The sequence below is a fragment of the Anas acuta genome, chromosome 4, assembly GCF_963932015.1.
Source record: "Anas acuta chromosome 4, bAnaAcu1.1, whole genome shotgun sequence".
Classification (NCBI taxonomy): domain Eukaryota; kingdom Metazoa; phylum Chordata; class Aves; order Anseriformes; family Anatidae; genus Anas; species Anas acuta.
Genome location: NC_088982.1, coordinates 48,700,063 through 48,722,129, shown reverse-complemented (window position 1 = coordinate 48,722,129; position 22,067 = coordinate 48,700,063). Strand labels below are relative to the sequence as shown.

Sequence of the window (22,067 nt, the reverse complement as noted above, 5' to 3'; positions counted from 1 at the left end):
ACTTACTGAGGGTGCACTCGATTCCCCTCATCCAGATCATCGATAAAGATATTAAAGAGGACCGGCCTCAGTACCGAGCCCTGGGGAACACCACGAGTGACCAGCCTCCAGCTGGATTTGACTCCATTCACCACGACTCTTTGGGCCTGGCTATCCAGCCAGTTTTTAACCCAAAGAAGCATATGCCAGTTCAAGCCACAAGCAGACAGTTTCTTGAGGAGAATGCTGTGGGAAACGGTGTCAAAAGCCTTGCTGAAGTCAAGGTAGACCACATCCACAGCCTTTCCCTCATCCACCAAGCATGTCACTTTCTGAGAGAAGGAAATCAGGTTTGTCAAGCAGGACCTGCCTTTCATAAACCCATGCTGACTGGGCCTGATCACCTGGTTGCCCTGTAAGTGCCGCGTGATGACACTAAAGATAATCTGCTCCATGATTTTCCCTGGCACTGAGGTCAAACTGAAAGGCCTATAGTTTCCTGGGTCTGCCCTCTGGCCCTTCTTGTAAAGGGGAATCACGGTTAGTCGACTGGCGGCTAGCAAACATGAATGACGTTAAGCGGCTTGGCCAGCTCCTATGCCAGTTCTCCCAGTATCCTCAGGTGGATCCCATCTGGCACCATTGACTTGCACACATCCAAGTGCCATAGCAGGTCGCCAACCATTTCTTCTTGGATAGTGAGGGCCACATTCTGCTTCCCATCCCCTTTTACCAGTTCAGGGTACTGGGTATCCAGGGAGCAACTGGTTTTGCCACTAAAGACTGAGGCAAAGAAGGCATTAAGCACCTAAGCACCTCCGCCTTTTCCTCATCTTTCGTAACTAACTTCCCCACTACATCCAGTATAGGCTGCAGATTCTCCTTAGTCCTCTGTTTTGCTTTAATGTATTTGTAAAAACATTTTTTGTTGTCTTTGGCAGTAGCCAGATTGAGCTCCAGATGAACTTTGACCTTTCTAATTTTGTCCCTGCACTGCCTCACAACATCCTTATAGTCCTCCTGAGTGGTCCGCCCTCTTTTCCAAAGATTGTAAACCCTCTTTTTTCCTGCTAAGCTCAAGCCACAATTCTCTGTTCGCCCAGGCCGGTCTTCTTCCCCACTGGCTCGTCTTTGTCGTCTTTGGGCACGTGGGGACAGACCGCTCCTATGCCATTAAGATTTTCTTCTTGAAGAGCACCCAGCCTTCCTGGACTCCTCTGCCCTTCAGAGCCACCTCCCAAGGGACTCTACCAATCAGTGTCCTGAACAGTTCAAAGTTGGCCCTCTGGAAGTCCAAGACAGCGGTTTTGCTGGTCCCCTTCCTGGCTTCTCCGAGAATGGAGAACTCTACCATTTCATGGTCACTCTGCCCAAGACAGTTTCCGACCACCACATCTCCCACCAGTCCTTCTCTGTTTGTGAAGAGAAGGTCTAGCGGGGCACCTCCCCTGGTAGCTTCCTGATGCAGCTGGTTAGTGAGCCTATCTTCCTGACTAGACTGCTTTCTCTGGGCTGTGTTGTGCTTCCAGGATATATCTGGGAAGTTGAAGTCCTCCACAAGAACTAGCACTGATGATTTTGCAACTTCTGTCAGCTGCCTGTAGAACTCCTCATCAGTCTCCTCATCCTGGTTTGGCGGTCTATAACAGACACCCACCAGGCTGCTTGCCTTGCTGGCCTTCCTGCTGATCCTAACCCACAGGGACTCAACCTTATCATTCCCAGCCTCAAGTTCCACGACATCAAAGCTCTCTCTGATAGAGAGAGCCACACCACCACCCCTTCCATGCTGCCTGTCCCTTCTGAAGAGCCTATAGCCAGACATTGCAGCACTCCAGTCATGAGAGTGGTCCCACCACGTTTCCATGATGGCAACCAAGTCGTAGCCTGCCTGCCCCACGATGGGTTCCAGCTCCTCCTGTTTGTTACCCATGCTGTGTGCATTAGTGTAGATGCACTTCAGTTGGGCCATTGCCTTCCTCCCAGCCTTGACATTGTTCCCCCTGGCACAGCTCTAACATGCCTTGTTTCAGCCCTGTCCCCCTTCTCACCTAGTTTAAAGCCCTCTCAATGAGCCCTGCCAGCTCCTGGCCCAGGATCCATTTTCCCCTCAGAGATAGGGACCCGTCTGCAGCCATCAGGCTGGGTGCTAAGTAAAGCGCCCCATGGTCAAAAAACCCAAAATTTCTGTGTTGGCACCAGCTTCTGAGCCACGTGTTTATCAGGTGGGCTTTCTGTGTCCTCTCTGTACCCCTCCCTGCCACCGTAGGGATGGACAAAAACACCACCTGTACTCCCACTCCATCCACTAACCGTCCCAGTCCCCTAAAGTCCTGTTTGATGGTCTTCAGGCTTCTCTCTTCAGTGTCATCACTGCCAGCCTGGACTATTAAAAGAGGGTAATAGTCAGAGGGGCAAACCAGGTTGGGAAGCTTTCTGGCAATGTCCCTGATCCTGGCCCCAGGGAGGCAGCAGACTTCCCTACGGGTAGGGTCAGGCCGACAAATAGGGCCCTCTGGTCCCCTGAGAAGAGAGTCTCCCACAACAATCACCCTTCTTTCTGTCCTGGTGGAGGCAGTCCTCCTCCTTGAGTTCTGCCACGAGTTGGACCAGGTCATCCACCTGCTCGCACCTCACGCACACAGTCTCTTTGCCCCCCGCAGGTGGTAGCAACAGGCTCAGGCACTCCCTGCACCCGGAGACCTGACCTGCCGCAGTTCTGAGAGGGCAGTCGGTCTGGGTGTGTACAGACTTCCTGGAGAGCACACTGTGCCTGGTGTACACCACTGCAGCTGAGCTAGCGGTAGAACGCCGTTAAGGAGTTGTTCGTATGGGCAGGGGGGAGCGCTCTGCCCTTCCTGCTCGCCCTGCCTGCGCGAACTGACGCGCCACGCCCTAACTGCCTGTCCTGTTAACTGCTGTGCCTCTGCCTTCTGATGCACCACGCCCTGTTTGCCCGTCCTGGTCGCTCGCGCTCCCTAGGGGCAGCTTATGAATGGCCGGGGACGGGGCGCTGCTGGCTCCACCTACACCACGTTCTTGCCTCGTTCACCTCCCTCGTGAGGGCTGCCGGGTCCTGGCAGCAACCTCGAGTGGGCTCGGTGCCGGAAAAGTACTCCTGCCTGTCCAATCCCCCCACTCCCCTGCAGAACGCATCTGCCCTGGAGCCGATCACCTCGGCCGATCACCCTTGGCTTCATGTTGCATAGCAATCTTGGACCACATGCACTTGATCTCTTTAGGATAAAGTTAGTCTGGAAGATGTGATATGGGAGCCCATATAATGCATTCCAGCTACAGCTGGACATGCAGTCCAGTGCGTGATGTAAAGACAGTCCAATAAAACCCCCAAACCTTAGCTCTGGTATGTAGAGTACAGGCCTCAGCATCACTGGTATTATCTTGTTCTACATTATGTGCTAAGGCAGGTACCACTACTGATTTCTTTGTAACTCATAAGTATGTTAGTTATTTTTAAAAATTCAGTAAGAGAACACTTTATATGATATTCTATAATATACTATAAGTTAATCACATGACTATGCTTCCACTGTATGCGTATTAAATTGTGTCATTATCCCACTTGGTGAAACCATTTCTTAAAATACAAAAACGAGTTTCCTTGTGCTCCCTTTTACTTGATGAAAATCTCCAGTCACTGGAGAGTCATATGATTAATACCACTAACTTCATAAGTGCTCAAAGTTGAATTCATATCAGAGTCCTACAGGTATAGAACATGTGCTTTCCATTTTCAGAAGGAAAAAGCAACTGAACTTTCCAAGTAAGCTTCAGTTTTATTATTACTTCCATAATAGTTACTATATTTAAAAACAAACATCTGTCTAAGGAGTCTGAGTGCACATCCCTTGCCTCCAGGTTGATCCCTTGAACAAGTAAAAGTAGTTATTTTTGCAGAAAGAAATGGTCTTTCTGCAAGATATTTGAAGCCTCAGCATTGACGAACATCCAGTTATTTGTAGCTTTGTATGAGCTGACATTTGAAACAAGTACAACCAAATAGGAAAAGAAAAAAATGGAGCAGAAAGGATGTCTTAGATTAGCTTTTTTTTTTTTTTTTTTTTTTTTTTTTTTTTTCTACTGAAGGGCTAGTAACTACTGCATATCATCAGAACTTAAGAGTGCAAAAGTTCTTTCATGGTCTTGTTACAAGCATGGCTATGTTGCTATTTCATACATGTTGCTATCCCATATATGTGACATTTGGGTAACTCATGAGGTAGAGAAAAAACAATTCAACAGATGTCTCCACAGATCAGACTTGTCATCAAAAACAAGGAGATCATGTTTGCTGGATACAGATTGCTTTCTGAACACTTTAAAATGTAATATTTTGAAAAAAAATCTATCTAATTTTTACTGACCTTCTGTAGGACTACTAGGAAATGCACTGCATGCTCAAAACGATTTTATTGATCAAAGTCTTTAATTCTTCAGAATGTATCTTCCTTCAATTGTGAGTTATGCTTTTCCTTCTCTCATGTGTTTTGTAAATATTACGGTTAAGGTTTACTAGTGGCAGTTGCAAAAAACATACAGAAAACCTTTAAAAAGCTTGAGTAATTATTTACAGCATATTCAGTTATTCAGGTGTAGCACTTAATGTATTATTTACTATTTCTGTTGCTCCTCCAAGGGATTGATGGTCTTACTTGCTGACCACCATTTATCACTTCTGCATGTGCTATTTCATTCTGTACTTTATAAACTTTCAGATAATGAAAACCTTTTTTAAAACCTCCTGACAGGAACACAGTGCCCCTTCAATAAGGCCTTCCTGACATCAATATTTTGTTTTGTTTCTGTTGGTGTAGCAGTGACTGCTTATGCAGCTGTGCTGAATTTACTCCATAAATGGCTCCAGCCAATTTCAGAAAGGGGCTTTGAGCACCTCATGCTAAATGATGGCATGGAAGGAGGATGAGGAGGGGGCTGTGGTCAGTTTGGGTTTGTGTGTGTGTGTGTGGAGGGGTCCCATTATGGGGAAGAGTGGGACCCATGGACTTCTGGCAATATAGGCAGCTGCTTGTCCCCCCCCCAGGCTGCAGAGCAGGCCCAGTGGCCTGTAGGTCCAGTTAATAGCAAGGGGAGAGAAGGTGTACAGAAGCATCAAGGCTGCTCCAGCCTGAACCATGCTCTAGCAATGCGGAGAAGCAGCAGGGAATTATTGGGGAGAGACCTCTGCTGACCTGACCTGACCTGGCCATTTTTTGGGGTTGGTTGCTGGCCAGGGCCTCTGCAGGCCTTGTGCCACCCTCAGGTGGTTAACCCTGCTCCTTATCCATGTTGCACACCCATGATGCTGCCCCAGGAGAGCTGGAGCTTGTTGAGAGGGATGCAAACCCTCCTGGGAAAGGAGGAGAGGTGAAGGGAATCAATTTTGTTCAGCCTGGAGGAGACCCTGGGGAGAGGGGGAGCACTTAATAGCAGTTGCCTCTACAAGGAGGTCGGCAAAATGAAGCACAGTGGTAGGAGGATGGGAGCCAAGTGTAAGCTAAAACACAAGGTTCTGGCTGAATATACGGGAAAACTTTTTCTACGTGATGAGAGTCAAGCACTGGGGAATAGGTTGCCCCCAGAAATTATGCAGTCTCTGTTCTGGGAAGCTTTCAAGACCTCTCTGTGAAAAGCCCTGAGCAGCCTCATCTGGCCCTGAAGTTCACCCTCTTTTGAGTAGGAGGTTAGACTAGAAAGCTTCTGAGGTCCCTTCCAACCTCAGAATGATAGGATGAAATTATGTTCCTATGTACTGTGTAGGAGTAAAAACTAAAATAAAATCTTTGGATTGCAGCAGGGTAGAGGTGATCTGGCATGTCAAGTTCTGTTAGCTTCATTTGTCATGTGTTGTCATATCACAGTGATCCATAACATGATATGACTAAAGCAAAACAGTGCAGTAGCTACAATTCACCTTACAATGTGACACATTTGATGAAAAGTATGAAATCTGACTGTTTTTCTGAAAAGCAAGAAGCATGTTTAAAACAGCTCCTAACGTCCTATAAAACAGATTTACTGTAATAAAGTGAGAACCACCTAAGCCTTTGTATTTGATGCAGAATTAATGTTGCAACCACCCCCAATGTAACAGGTTTTCAATCCTGGTTTAGCTGTCAGGGACATTCTGTCAACATTTCTGTAAGCTATTAAGAATATTTCTATTAGAAAGTTTTGTTCTGGCAGGAAAAAGACATGTCTCACAAAGTATAAGATTTCTTTGAAGCCTGTGAGTGAAGTGTTAAGAAGGTTAATGCTTGGCCTCCTCTAGAGGAAAAAAATTACAACCAGCTTCATTGGTTTCACAGAAATAAATTTTTGCATTTAATGTTGGTCCAGCTGAATCAGCATTGCTTTGCTGTCAAAGTTGTACAGGTGAGACCCAGTACTCTTCCTGAAAGTGATCATAGATGAGAAGTATTGAATAACTTTATTAATATACTCAATAGCAATGTCAAGAGAGCAAGAGTTCAGGTTCCACATTAAATGTAAATTTGCTTTGTTTTGAGAAACTAAAATCCTGAGCAACGTTGTGTAGCCTGTGTGTCATTGTTTTATCCGTGCGGAGAAGCCATGATGCTAAGGCATGAAATCTTGATTTATGGCTGATTTCATCAGGTCTACAGACTTGAGTGCAGATGCCTTCCGGCATGAGAAGCTGGCCAGCTGATATTTGCATACCACCTGGCTAGTCATGCTGTACTACCCACAGCATACCCACACTCTCCTTCTTTATGTTAAGTGGCTGACAAACTTTGGCATGTAAAAGAGGCAAAGACCCTTTGTGCCTGACCCCTTTCTGGAATGGAAATTGAATTTCTGTGCATACTTGAAAGACTAGAGGGCTAGTCAAAATACTGTTAGGCAGATCATACGTATTTCTAAACTGTAATACAAAATAGCTTGAGTTCCATGAGTTATTATCATACGGAATGTCCCTAATCTGTTTTGCTTCTTAGTGTGATGATGTACAGACATGTTACACTCTAATATCACACTATGTATATATGTAGTACTGGAATTTTCTAGACAGGAGTATGCATGCAGTAGTCAGAATTATCTGTTGCTTCAATAAACTGTTTTGATGATTGCAAGAAACAGTGACCCCTATATAGGCATATTATTAACCAGGCATGTCAGAAAGAAATTTTGTCTTTAATTTTAGCTAAAACAAATCAGAATGTGCACAGGTAGTCTTGCATGGACAGCCAGAAGATGGAAGAACAGTCTTGGAAGAATTCAAAGCTACTTGTGTTCAGAATTGCCCTATTCATTCCTTACTGACTCCAATATAGAGATTTTAGATGTACAAAAAGGGAGTTTGTAGCAATGTAGCTTTCTATGATAACTGGTTTTATAGTGTGTTGCTCAGAAATTTTGATGGAGCTTTTACCAAAGGAAAAGGATGGCATACCATACATTGTGTAGGAATGATGTGTGTGTGAGAAATGTATGTTTTTTTATATTTATTACAGTTCTACCCATGTCGAGCAATTCTTTGACTATCTCAGAGCACCCACTCACACTTTGACAATACCGTGTTGATACAAAACATGATTACTCAGTAGATGCTTAGTGTAATCACCAGGAATGCTAACGCTTACTTCTTTCCTACAAGACTGTGGTGTGCTAGGAAGACCAGCTATTATTATGTCTTGAATGATTTAGCTGACTGGATCATTAATAAAATATCAGGTGACTATAGATTCTACTTCCATGTTTCTCCCTCGTTTCGACATGCACTCACTTTTTTCAGGGTGGTTGAGAAGCAATGTATGCTTATTGATTTAGCAGACTCTTCATTCTCATATAAATATGTGGATAGTGACACTACATTGTTAAGACAAATGGATCCTCTGGCATTTGTTTTACATTTTAGTCGATTGAACAAGTTTGTTACAGAATTGGTTAAACTTTTTTCTTTATCCCCCACAGGATTTTAAGTGATGGGTTAAAAATATTTCCTTAATGCTGTGCCTGCATGAGAACACCAGAAACAGAGTATCTGACGAAATGTGAATGCACATTGCTATGGCATATGGGATTCCTTTTGCCAGTACTTATTGTCATGATCCGAAATTGTGTTGGCAAAAGACTCTGCACCCAGTATTTAGAAGCTCCTTGGGCTACTGTCTAGCATTTTGATATGACATTTTTGTGTGCAATGGCAGCAGAGTATTCAAAGAAATAAGACAAAATGGGATTTGATCCCCCGCAATATCTTTTCCCTCTGTTCTGTAAGTGTCCCTCCTATCACCCCATGTGAATTCCAAGAAAACAGCTATCCCCCCTGGCCAGTGTATGTTTTGATCAAATTGAAACCAGGAATATAGCATGCTGATAGGGCATCCAGTGATTCATTTACTGAATAGCTCCACCTATGGAGAAATGGTGTTTCTACTTAACGATGCTATGTTGATTAACAGCTGGAAAATCAGAATGTGATGCAGTTTTGAGTTGACAAGTGAGCCTGGTGAAAAGAAAAGGCCATATTTCTGGATTTTCAGCTGAAGTAACCCAGCCGTTTACAGAAGCAGCAGCGGAATGGCAGTTTCCATGACAGCTGGTAAGCAGATCACTGTGGTGCTTTGGAAGCTTAAAACCTTACTAGCTGTTAGTCAGTGGCCAACCTGTTCAGGCAGTCCAAGGCAGAAACACTTATCCTACAGTTGTCTTCCACTTTGGTGCAGAGAAACATGAACCTGAAGAGTGTGCAAGGCTGCAGGGATATGAAAAAATAAAACTCACACAGGACAAGCAATGAATATTTGCTTCCATGCCTGATCTATCTTTCAGTACTTACCGGAATAGGATATTTTTCAGGCACTATGTTAATTCTGACAAATACTGAAGTTGATCTGCTGCTGGTAACATTGAGTAGGAAAGTGTTTGATGCTTGCAACTTCATGAATACTGGATTTTTGAGAATATATAATTATGAAAGATTTTTCTAGATAGTGCATTCACATTAGTGAGCTTTAAGTGTCAACAAGGCTTGTGGTAATCTAGTGCATCCTTCATGAAACTGTGAATCATGCTTGTTCTCATGTAAGGCAACTCCTCTCCTCCCGATATTTTTCTCATTACAGCCAGCGTAGAACAAGACGGGAAAAATGTTTTCATGGAATCTCAGATAAAATGAGTAATAAATGAAAGCATTTCAGAGATGCTGTTATGACAATGGAAGGGAAAAGATTTCTCCCAAGTCCCTATTTTTTTCTCATAAAACTTTCTGAATGCATACAAAGCTTAATTCAGAGCTGTACAGTTGTAAACAACTTAAAAACTTATGGTCATTGTTATAAGTTTTTTTTTTTTTTTTTTTTTGAAGTATTTGGGGAGGAGACTGCTGCATATTCTCAAGTCTAGGTATGGGGTTTGTTCAGTAAATGTTATATTTATTCTGAAAGATTGAGATTCCAGTCAAAGATCCCTGGGCAATATAGTTGAAAGCTGTGAAGAGGTCATCAGGAAGGACAAGCGTATTTTGGACATTTGTAGGAGATCAGTGTTTGAAATATTTGCTGTAACCCTTGAGCACTAAAAATAAAAGAGTTTCATCTCTTCCTCTCCTTATGCCCCTCCACCAAAGCACCATACCAACTTCAAGTTGATGAAATGCTTTTCTTTCTGGTTTAATTATGATCTCTTAAGTCATTATGACTTGTAAAATTTAGTTTACTGAAAAGTTATATTGCTTTTTGATTACTTTACATGATAGAAAGAAATGAGTTTCTGGCCTCAATTTAGCTGCAAAAAAAATCTGAAAATGTGTGGCAAATACACTGCTAGAATGAATTATGAGTATCTGTCCATTTTTTTTTTTTTTTGATAGAAAACACTCAAAACTGAAATATGTAGTAGTAAAACACTAAAACTTATGCTAACACTCAAAATTGAATATTGTAGATATTTAATTGGAGGGATTTTCAAGACTTACCTTTAAGTAAAAACAAAAAGGGATCTTCAGAATAGCCAGTAATTGCTGGTATGTGTACACAAGTATTGCCAGGGTTAAGTCCTTTTTCTGCTTGGTTCCAAGTAAACAACTTAAGAGTGACTTTCAATTTTTTCAAGGAAGTGCACTCATCCTTTTTAATAATCTCTTCTTCAGTGAAGGAGTTTTTGAAAGGACATCCAGTGCTTAAGTTATCCTTGTGCACCCTGTTACCTTTTCAGTGTCTTTACCCAAATGTTTTCAGCTGTTGTCTTTTCTCATTCAGCCCATACCCAAGATGCTGGGGGTTCCCCTACTATGTTTTCTGCTGTTACATGGGAGACGTGTGCTGATGAATCCTGTACTCTGGCTGCTGGAAGTGGGCCCAGGCAGCAGCTGCTGACTCTGTGCATGTGTGCTGACTGCCCAGCTGGCTGCAGCATGCCCCAGTGCCAGGCATTAGACTGTGCCCCTTGCAGGTGAACTGCTGCGAGTTCGATTTGGCTACCAGATACTGTCACATTTATGGGAAAAAGGTCTCTGTAAGACTTCTAACCTCTGACAGAACTTGATTGAAATTGGCCAGTTGATTCTTGCAGGTTCCTGGATTTTTATGCAAAATGGTTCTGTAACAGCCCAAATCCAGTCAGATGTCTTTGCTTACCCTTTTTTCCCTCCCTGCATTAGATCTAGGCATTAGGTCTCTTCCCTGGGTGGTGGCAATGTGAGGGAAATGCTGGAGGATTGTGTTCTTAATCCTAACTCCTCTTCTTGTTAACGATAAAGGTGACATGGTCGCTGATGGAAGGGCAGGCATGGCTCTCTGAACACGTGTGTGTGCTGAATTCTGGATCAAAGGTGGGAGGAAAGAGGAAATAGCAGGGGGGGATTTTCCAACATGTAGGCTTGAAGCATCTGAAAAGCAATAGAGTTTCTTGTAATAGATGATCCAACAGACCTTCTGTGGAGCAGTAGTCATGGCAACTCATGTGCACTGGACCGGTAGCTCTAAAAGCAGAGATCTGAATGAATTTATGCAAGACATTTGTACACATTTGTTAAAGATACAAAGGGAAATCTTATTTTGTGTTTCAAAATCAAGTTTCTAGTAATTTAAACACTATGTAAGACAAATATAAGGAGAAGCTATGTATTTTTAATCTGGTAAATGTAGCTCTAACTGTACTTAAGAATTTTCCTGGTAATGTATATACTGACATTTGTCTAGTCACGCTGCTATTAATTGAAGCTGCATTTAGATCTGTCAAGCAATGGAAAAATGAATCAAACTTCCAAGCTCCTTGACCCACTTCTCTGAACATGTATGTCTTGCTGTGACACTGTCCCAGGATGCCACTTACAGGCAGTCACCATTCAGTATTGCCCAGAACTTTGGTGATGTCACCCTTCTGCAATTATTTGCCCTTGCACAATGTCCTACCATATGAGCAGAAAATGACCTTAGTCTTGGCACATGCAACTGACGTGAATAAAAAGATTGTCTCATTGCTGATTACAGGAGCTGTCATTAAAAAGGAGCTCAGAGGTGAAGACACAAAGTAGTTTTATGTCTCCTCAGTATTGTAAACTTATGTAGTGTGAACAAGGGCTCAAGCTGCATGAGTTCTGTAGTTCTGATCATTTCCTTTATGTTATCTGTCTAATGTCTTCGGTTATATGCTGGGGATAATCAGGAGAAGCCCTTCTGTATTTCATTTAACACTGACAATTCCCATTGATAAAAACAAAATTGCATTTTACTGAACAGCATCTGCATTTCTCTGCAAAGATAGTAAGTCAAATCCTTGAGGGAGGACTGTATTTCTTAGACATTTTTCAAATCTTTGATTCTCTTAGGGTCAAAGAATCATCATGCCTTCAGCACATAATTATCTTTATAATCTGAAAGTAATTTACATTTAACAAGAATATTTAATCATTTCATTGCTTGAAAAAGCAAATGAAATGCAGTTTTATGCCTTGTCTGACTGAAAATTTTGCTTGCAATTATTCCCTGTTATGGGCCAAAGAACAACCACTGTTTGAAATCTCTAGTTTCTGTTTTATTTTTGTTTTCCTAGTACTTTTCAAAGTGTTTCTAATGTAATGATGAAATGGAAAACAGAAAATAACTTATTGGTGAAAACCCTCAAGTAACAAGCACAAGTGTGGAACTTCTAGAAGTCCATCTTGCATCTGAGGTAAATATAAAATAAAGATGATTATCTTCAGATCTGTTTTCTGCACTTACCAAATATCTGTTTCAATTTTTCTTTAGTAGAAGCTTGTCTTCAGAAGGTAGATGCCTTGCTTATGTATTCAGTTGGTAGCTGCATGAAGTAGCTGTATTGAAAATGTAAGATCTCAGTTGTCTGCAGAAATAAAAGGTCATCCTTCACTCTGGAAAGCAGGGTTTCAAGGGCTAAAAATGGCTTTGGTTAGGTTCTGTTTTCTTGTTCGTTAGAGTGGATGTAATATTAGGTCACTTATTTTGACTATTTCTTACCAGTTCTGTACAATGGTGACACTGTAAGATTCCAGTCAAATTATTCTGGGCAGGGCTTGGTATGCAGCAGAAGTTGACAAGTGACTTCTTTAGTTAATATTTATATTGTAATAGAGAAAACTCCCTTATAGCAGCTACTAAGATATATTAAAACAGAATTCCTGTCCCCAAAGCTTTACAAAGTACTGTACCATCTGAATTAGACCTTCAGCATGGAAAGCTTAGTGCTATTAAAATAGAGTGCCCGTGCAGATGAAATGACAGGGTCCAAGGCTCTGAATGTGATTAAAAAACAAACAAAACAAAAACAAAACAAACAAACACAAACAAAACAACAGCAACAAAAAACACCACAAATCTATCTTTTGTATGTCACATCTGAATATTGGGGCACAACAGAAGGCACTTCTCATGGGACTGACAGTGTGATATACAGACATGGAGGTAGTCCATTGACCATTTCCTTCAAATCTGGGGCTGTAATCACTCCTGTGACTGTGGTAGGTACAACTATACTTTCCCTTATTTTGAGTCTTTGTTGCAGGAAGCTGCAATACATTTTAGCCTGTGTTGTGGTAATGTAAGTCACATCTTAGCACTGAAAATGTTTACAGATTCTTTTCTAACCTCACCTATTTTTTGATCAGTTGTGAATGAAACATTTCAATCTATGAAGCATGGTAATGCACTGTTGAGGCTATGCCCAACAAAGTACTTTACATGGAGTTAAATCCCAGCGGGGTTAAAGCTTTTGTTAGTTTGGTTTTGATAAAAAATAAAATACAACTATGTATGTCTTCCTTGATTTCAATATCTCAACAAAGAATTTAGATCTTGAATTTGCTAGCTGGACCCTTTACTCAGCCTGTGTCAAGGACTTTATTTACTGCTGTGATTGAAAGCTCCTTCCTTTCTGCCTTAGGGCTTCTATGCATAATTTCAACAACTTGCTCTTTATCAAACAAATTTTGTCAGTCTTTAAAACTCCTGTTTTCCTTATTTACTTGCAAGTTTGAATATCAAACTCCAAGAGGAAAAGGAAGGTGACATGGAAAAAAAAATCAGGGAAATGTAAAACCAAAGGGAGGAGGTGTATATTTTTTCATATCTTTATTAGCTTTGCGCTGCACTGCTGTTTTGCCTTTCAGTTATAATTCTTTAAATTTCATTTAGGCTGTGCTGATGCAGTCTTCTCAGCACTGTACTTTCCACCAAAGAAAGGGAATTATTATGCTTCATATGTGTGTTGCCTTAAATCCATCAGATATTTAATCCGTCGCTAATTTAGCGAGGCTTCTCACTAGTCTTCTTGCTCATTACTCCTTGAGTCCCTCATTACAAAGCAACTAGTAAAGCTAGAAGAAATAGCTTTGATCCCCCAAAATCTTGCTAGGTCTGGAACCCACAGTGGTGTGATTAATGGGCAGTGAAGAGGAGCAGAAGCTGGCCGGGTAGTCTGTGGTCACAGCTTAGGAAAAATGTTTAGGGGTTCTGAGCTTGAGATCTCTTGAACACATTGATTTAGGCAGTGAGCTCTCACAGATTTTATTGGAGCATTTCCTTCTCAAACAAGCATGTATTCATGAATCAGCATGGCTTATGTTCTCACTCACATAGCTTGGCTACTGCAAATATTCTCAATCACAACAGCACAGTGGTTTGTATGAATTAATTTACCGTATCTTGCAGAGCATGAGCACTGCAGAGTAAATTAGCTCCTAGAGAGTTTCCATCTGTCATTGACTTGAGACCCAAACTTGTGGTTTAGGTATTTTCCTCATAAGCTCTTGACCTTCAAAAGTGTGCTTCAAAAACAACTTAATGGTGAGGGCATTTGTGGAAGAGGGCTAAAGTAGGTGTTAAGAACTGTTCTTTAAAGAAACTCTTATATTATTATTTTTTTTTTCAGTGTGCTTGTCTTGTAAAAGATCTGAAATGATGTTGCATGGTTATTGTTTCGGATTTTGTAGTTATGAATGGATTTTAACAGATGTTAGATCACTGTTTGCCTGGAATCTTAGAAAGTTAAATCTAAACATGAATAAAGATGAAATCAGTTTAAGGGCAGACTGACAGTTATATGGTAGTAACAACTTTTCTTCATTTATTGTAGTAGCTGTGAAGAGTTTATCATGACTATGATATCCATCCAGAAATACTAAGATAGTTCTGTGTATGTAACAATACATTCCTTGTGAAAATGCATTAGTAAAAAGCACAAAGTGCAGAAGGCAGCTGCAGAAATGGGACAACTATCTTGCCCTTTGCCAGGTAACAATTTCAAACTTGTCCCTTTTCTTTATGCATGTGCCTGTCAAACCCTTAACCTACTGAGGAATTTCTTATAATAACAAATACCTGTAACTTCCTTTACTTTTTGCAATTTTTCCTTAACACAGAGGTCTGCATGTGTTTAAGTTGAAGGAGTAGGGATGGCAAGGAGACAAGGTATCAGTCTTAACAGATGCAATCTTAGGAAAGCTTACTCTGCCTATAGCATAGCATCAAGTAGGCTACATATCCTGATCTTATCTCTCCCTTACATGCAGCTCTGACAACTCTTTTTTACTTACTATTCTCCCAACCGTATTGGAAGTTGCAATTATGGTAACATTAAGCTGTTTAATTTCCTTCTATGCTGATAGATACCATAATATAAAACATCTTTGCATCATCAGAAGCATATCAGGAAACTGTAGGGCTATCCGTAACCTGACTGCTCATGCAGATATGTTCAGATAGGTTCCTTACTTCTTCTGTAAGTACATGTGTGTGCATGTACAGTTCTCAGTTTCTAATGCCAGTGTTAGCTTAGAGCAAATTTTAAAAGCCCAGCATCTGCTTTCCTGGCAGAGGCTTTTTTCTAGTTCAGCTGAAGAACTCAAATCAATATTGGAAATCAACATCTGAAACAGGTTCCTTTATTTTTTTCTTCTCATAGTCTTTTTTTCATATCCCGCTGCATGCACTGAATTTTCGTCTTAATATTATACATAATTTCTGACTTATTAGAAGGAATTCAGGGTCAGTTATTAGCAAATGCTCTTTTTTTTTTTTTTTTTCTGATGCAGTGTGTAGTTTTTAGCAGTGGGAGGAAAATCCCCTGATAGAATCACCTGCTCTTTGAATGCCTCCTATGGAGGGACAAGAGGGAGAAAGAAATTCTTTGCACAAAAGCAGCAAATCTGCTGTGACAGCTGTCACTATAGCAGTGCAGGCCACACCACTTCAAAGCTGAGATGCTATTTCCCATCAGCATCACTATCTGTGCTGCTGGGCTTTCTCTGGTCACTCTGCAGGGAGAGGATAAGTACCTGAATTCTTAAATATCTTCTATTATTCAAACTTCGTCCTGGCTCAAGTGAAGACATGGTCCAGAGCTGTTATCTGTAGTCTTCTCTCAATGACATAGCAGGTAAATTTGCAAGGTTAGTCTGTTAGCTAGTGATAAAGGCTTTCTCTGGACAGGCAAATAAGTGACAGGTCCAGGACATAAACATTAACAATAACATTTTAAACCAAATAGATGTCTATGGTAACTTACATTCAGTACCTAATCCAAAATACTCCTACTATGACACAATTATGATTTCTATATTTCCCTTTTCTTTCCTCTTGGAGAAAAAAAAAAAATATATTGACTGGCAATTAATTCTTTCAGTGATTCTCCGTTTTCATAATTGTGTAAATACAGCACCTACAATGTGAACTGCCAAAATTGTGCAGTGAGCTGTGTCTATTGGCTCTTTAAGTCCTTTTGTGTAGAGAAGTTATCAAAGGCAAAGTGAAAAAGGGCCTAACATCTTCTGAATTGCAAACAGTGCAATGAGCACATTTCATATCACTTCACTTCTACACTCTTCATCCACAACCTTTATTTCCTTATGAAACATTAGAGAAAGACTGAGCATCTGTCTCTTTTATCAGCCATCTCAGAGCTCTTAACATTGCTGGTGGTATGAAAATAGGTAAATTATGAAAAAATGGAGAAGCGTGATTGAATCTTAACTAGCTGTGTGGCTGAGCATATTCCTGACCTTTGTCAGGCCTGGATATTTTACAGTACAATTTTTTCAGCATTTTCAATTCTATTGGGGGTAGAATAGGCATTCCAGGAAACGAGATAGATGTGTAGGGTCAGAAGTAAGGGAAGGAAAATCTCTGAATCAGAGTTCATAATTACTAAAATACAGAAATGTAGAAGTAGGATAGGTTTAACATAATGCTTAGACTGCAGAGGGTGAAAATGACCCTTCCTTCAATAGCAATATCTGTGGAAACCTAAAGTGATCTGAATTACCTTCTGTAATATATGCTATTAAGTAGGACAAATATTTGAAAAACGCATTTCGGCATGCAGTAAAAATTACTATGTATAACGCGGGCATCCTGAAGTTGCCAGGTCCTAGTGCCATTCCACTGCAGTGAACGGCTGCATGGCTTGTCTGTGCTGCCCAGCTCCTGGGACCCTCGGGCTGTCAGAGGTTGTGGTTACATGTCTCCGTGTATTAGTCTGCACTGCATCCATCCCTGGGTCAAGGAGCAGTATATCCTTGGCCTGAGTATTTCTACACCCTGTTTCTCCTTGCATTTCTAGTGGAAGCACAGAGAACACCTCGTGTCTCTATGTACTAAATCGATACGTGTCTGAACCTCAGAGTCTGACAAGAAAACACAGCTACCCTTGATAGAGCCTCTCTATGCTCTGCTGCTCGGAGATGTTACTTGAGTATGGGTCATAGTTAATTATGTTTTGCTTGGGATTAATGATGACTGAAATCACTCACCAGATATAATCTATTATAAATAAAAATGTTTTTTCTAGTATCAACTAAGAACACATTTTCTAGATCATTAACACAGGAAAAAGAAGGTTTCTCAGGGACTGAGTGATTTTCTGTGTGAAAACTTAATGGCTAAGGCCAAGCTTTTTCTTAACAAGCTTTTTCTTAACTGTGACCACTGAGTACAGTCCTGTTTGTTTCCGTATAAAATTTTTGTTTGCCTGTATTGTGGTTTAAATGTATTTTGAACCATAGCTACCATATGACATTTAGCTCAGAGCTGTGCTGTTTGCAATAGCAAAGTGACCTGTCTTTGTGCAATGATATTACCTGCTTGTCCTAACACATCTGGCATTCCTAAGGCTTACGAAACATTTCGTGTTCCTGAATGTATTCTTTCGAGAGAGCTAGCACTTCTCTGCACTGTGCCTGCTCAGAATGTGTGAAATGGAAAACCAACATCAGCATGTAACGCAAGTAACGTTTGTCATTAGTAGGTGTTATGACCATGTGGTACTGAGCACAGTGGGAACAGAAAAAGGCAGCTTGGTGCTTCAGTTTCTGCCATGGGATTCAGGAGATAGATGTAGGTGAGTTGTTAATTTTAAAGATTACCCATGTGCCCAAACACTGCTTTTTAATCTAGAGTTTATTTTAACACCACTAAGATAAATGAAAATGTTCATGTTGTCTGGTCTTTGTGCTTAAGCTTTTTATCTGTAAAATGAAGATGTTTAATACTGGCTTGCTGTGTGGGTATTGTAAGCACAAACTCTGTAGTGTATTTGTGAATTACAAGTATATGGAAAAATTCAGGCTCTTAGTTGCAAAGACATTTTTTGATTATGTACACTTAATTTTTTATATGGGAAAAAATAATTGCTAAGGACAATGATAATATTCACCTATATCACCCTTTTATTTAAATGCAGAGGATTCTGCAGTTATCAAGTGTTCTATGTTCATTGGATTATATGCTGTGATCAAAACTGTGTTTATGACATGGGACAATCCATACAAGGTCAGATTGCAGGGTGTAAGAGTAACAACTGGGATGGGGGGAATAAACTGTTCAGTAACAACTCACTTTCATGTATTAAACATATCTGTGTATGATACATCTTGATTTTTCCTGCAAATGCAAAGGTACAATGGATTGTTTTAGTTTTAGCAAATGTCATGCAAAACTCACTGATATAGTACATTTGGTGTATGTAAAGTCAGTTTGTATATTCTGATTGCTGCTAACTTTGAATCAGAAGCTTCTCCTGCCTAGTGGATGAGGGAAGTTCATCACAGGAAAGGGACTGCGTCCCACACTACAGCAAGGAGCAAGCCCTCCCTTTGCCCTGTTACAGGTACAATTTCTACCAGTGTGTCCAGGGAGAAAAGTTCTCCTGCTGTCCAGTCTGATAACTGTTTTAATTTTGAACACAAATCTGATCTCTAAAAACTTTATACAAAGAAACAGTACACCCTAGCTTGTTTTTCTAGCTCTTTTTTACTGGAACTATTCCAGAAGATGAAATTGATCCAGAAAAGAAAATATAGGTCTATTTTGTGAGGAAAATAAAACATGATCTTTTTTCTAGATCATAAAACAGCAGAAGATTCAAATCACAATCATGTTTTCCTGTATGTTTTTTTTTTTTTTTTTAAGGCTAGTATTCTTGGTATTTAGGTTACTTTATAGAGTGACAGTGTTATTGTTAATTAACTCAGAGTTCTAATTATGATGGTAGTACAATTAATCAGTAGCTGGTGATAAAATTAATTGCATTTTTCTGACTTTCTAGATTTATCAGGACAGTTTTGCCAGTAGTTATTGTTAGCTGAGCAAGAACTATGTTCTCAAAAATGATTCAGTGGGGTATTTTCCAGGTAGAAAAACGAGGTTTGGGTCACCTGAAGTGCATACAAAATGAAGTGAGGGAAGCGTATAAAAGCTACTGCTGGAAAAAAAAACTTCTTGAACTAGTGTTAATGTGATGTTAAGAAGCAAACTTTTTAAGAAGTCTAACATCAAACATTACTTTCCCCTGGAGCAGGCACTCACTGTTTTTGTGATATATCACATGAGCTATTTTCTGACAATTATTTAGTGAAGAGAATTATTTCACAGAAGGATTGTAAACAAAGACATAATGCTGAAGTTAATTTTATAAGGTTGAGATACCGCTGTTTTCTGAATTGGCAAATTTATTGCACAATACTGCAATTGAAATTACATGAATCATTTCATTAAGTAATCAACTAAGGTGTGAAAAACCTCTCATTTCTATAACAATTCCTATTAATCATCAGTAAGTTTTTGCTGTGACTCTGGTGATATATAATAAGATCTTTATACCAAAACATGGGAAGCCTCTCCAGAGAAAGTATCAATGAACTTTCATCTCCAAAGGCTTTGTAAGGTTGACAAAGCAGGTATTTTTGTTTCCTGGATCCTCATTTGAAATATGCAAAATATGTCAGAGTTAGGTTTACTTCATAACTTCTAGATATAGTCAAGACACTTTGTCATTTTAAGACAAATACTCTAAAAATCTTTCCTTTCAAGAATATGGCAACGGGAGGGCTTAAAAACCGTGGTAAGCAAATCTTAAACTTGTATAAAGGATTCTGAACGCTTGTTTACAAAAGGAGCATGCTCTTAGGAAACAAGAGCTACATTTGTACTTCTACCACTTCAAAATCTATTCTAATAATTTTAACTTCTTGTGAGCTGCCTTTTTTTGGCAACATCTTCATCCTGTGATGTAGTAAGAAAATAATTCCTGGTAATTGAATGTCATCTTTTAATACTGTGCAAGCTCCCACCTTCTATTGAAACTGTGCAAAAAAAAAAAAAAAAAAATCATACATTGAGTGGTTCCATTATGTTTTAATCTTTGTCTCTTGCTTATGGCTTCTGAAGAAACTGCAGTTCATGTGAAGCCTACCATGCCATTCAGTGGAGTCCAGGAGGTCTGTAATTTCTTTCCCCATCTTGCATAGGTATATTCTGAATAGATGTTAGTGTAACAATTGCAATCTAGGTATGCTAATTAATGTACCTTCCTTTTCTATAGAAGTTGTCTGCAACTTCTCCAAGTTGTTTGAAAGTGCCTGAACGTGGTCTGACACTGGGTGAAGTAAGGCAAATTTGTTACCACTTCTGAAGTATCCAAGTTCTTTATTTAGAGCACTGAAGTGATGTTCTTGTTGGGGAAGTAGATGTTTTCTTCAGTGAAATCTGATTTCAGTCTCATAATATTGAAGGAAGTATGTAGGATCTTATGATTCTCCAAGTCTCTCCCTCTCTTGCTGAGGAAACAAATGAGGAAACAAGGCAATGCAGTTTGTACATACAGACTTGCAGGGGAAATACTGAATGACCCATTGAAAATATTTGAAAAGTCCTAGTGCAGACATTACAATCTGAAGGATTGTAACTTGGATTGCTTACATGACTGCTCTTATTCTAAAATATGCAGTGTTTCTGCTGCAGTTTGTGGATCAGCATAGCTTGCAGATCTATCCTAACTTGCTCTGAGACTGTGCCAAAGAAAAAGTTTCTACAATATGAATGTTTTGATGTAATTCTCCTTAGTTTTAAAAAATACATAAATTATACAGGCTTTAGTTCCTGGGTCTTAACTGTGATATGAATACATAATAAAAATAAGATGTTCAGCATAGTATCCTTTCTTGTTTCGGGTCCTAAGGGTTCATAGACAAAGGGTATTAAATCTACTAACCTTTTGTGGTTTTGTATGTGCCGTTTTTCCCTAGGTCTTATTGAACTGATCAAGATAACAGTTGAATCCTAAAAAGGAATGAGATTTTCTCTGGTGTAACGAATGAGATAGAAATGAAGGAGTGGGGACAGGCTAACAAGCTTGGAAACATTTCTTCTTGGCAGGAGTTGGGGTGTCTGGAGCCATCAGTCAAGCAGAGGGCTTTTGCCCTGAAGGCTCTGGTGATCAGTGTGACTTGGGAATTCAGAGGGTAGCATTTCCTCTGTTCTCCTAGATAAGAAGCTTTTCATGTGTGTGTATGGATTTGTCTCCTGTATATTTCCTACGTGGGAGATGTGATCTGAATGTATGTATGATAAGTAGATATCCACATGCACTGAAATCACAAGAAGAATTGAACCAAATTTTTAAAGAAATCTGAGTCAGTTTGTGGTCATTATTGTAGGTGGTTTGTTAACAAAGCCTTTTAGAGCTAATTGCAGCTGTTCTGATTTTGTTTGTATTTGTTGTTTGACATCAATATCTGGATAATAGCATCCAGAGCATATGCACAACAAAACTTTTTTTTTTTTTTTTTTTTTTTTTTGCTATGCAGATGTAAGACTTCAATTCTCATTTTCTGTTTTTACTAGTTCATTTTTAGAGGATGATCTTGTCTTGTGCTGATTCTATTATCTCAACACCCATGGGTGTGATTGTAAGGAATGAGTTTGATTTCTTCTGATAATCGTTTCTTTCTCAACCTGTCTTTGGTCGGAAAATCATAGAAAGAACCCAGAGCAATGAACTATCATTTAGTAACAAAACCAGAAAACAATTCAGTGGTTAAAATCAGAGGTGTATGACACCAAAATCTTCTGGAAATTCACAGTAAAACCTTAGTTAGGAACCTGGCCCTTTAGTATGCTGAAAACTAACATCATAGTCTGAATGCCTTTCAGAAGAAACATAGCTTATTTATTGGGACTTCAATGGTCCTAAGGCACCAAATCAGGTCCATCTTCTCTCTTGGACTCTTAAAGTATATATAGATTACAGATAAGGAGAGTCATTCCTTTGGTGTGTAAATTTACAGTTAGGGAAATATATAAAAGATGCATTGC

General features: G+C 40.0%; 1 protein-coding gene across 4 annotated transcripts in view; it reads left to right on the top strand.

The window, feature by feature from the left end:
- MARCHF1 (membrane associated ring-CH-type finger 1) overlaps positions 1-22,067 on the top strand; it is a 296,342-nt gene that overhangs the window by 18,382 nt on the left and 255,893 nt on the right. For 2 of the 4 annotated variants that reach the window (XM_068681133.1, XM_068681124.1), the window contains exon 2: positions 17,719-17,814. The exons of 1 other annotated variant lie outside the window; for it this stretch is intronic. The gene's annotated coding sequence lies outside the window, so the exon portion shown is untranslated. The remainder of the gene's footprint in view (positions 1-17,718; positions 17,815-22,067) is intronic. One more of the 4 variants, XM_068681127.1, reaches the window with a different exon arrangement.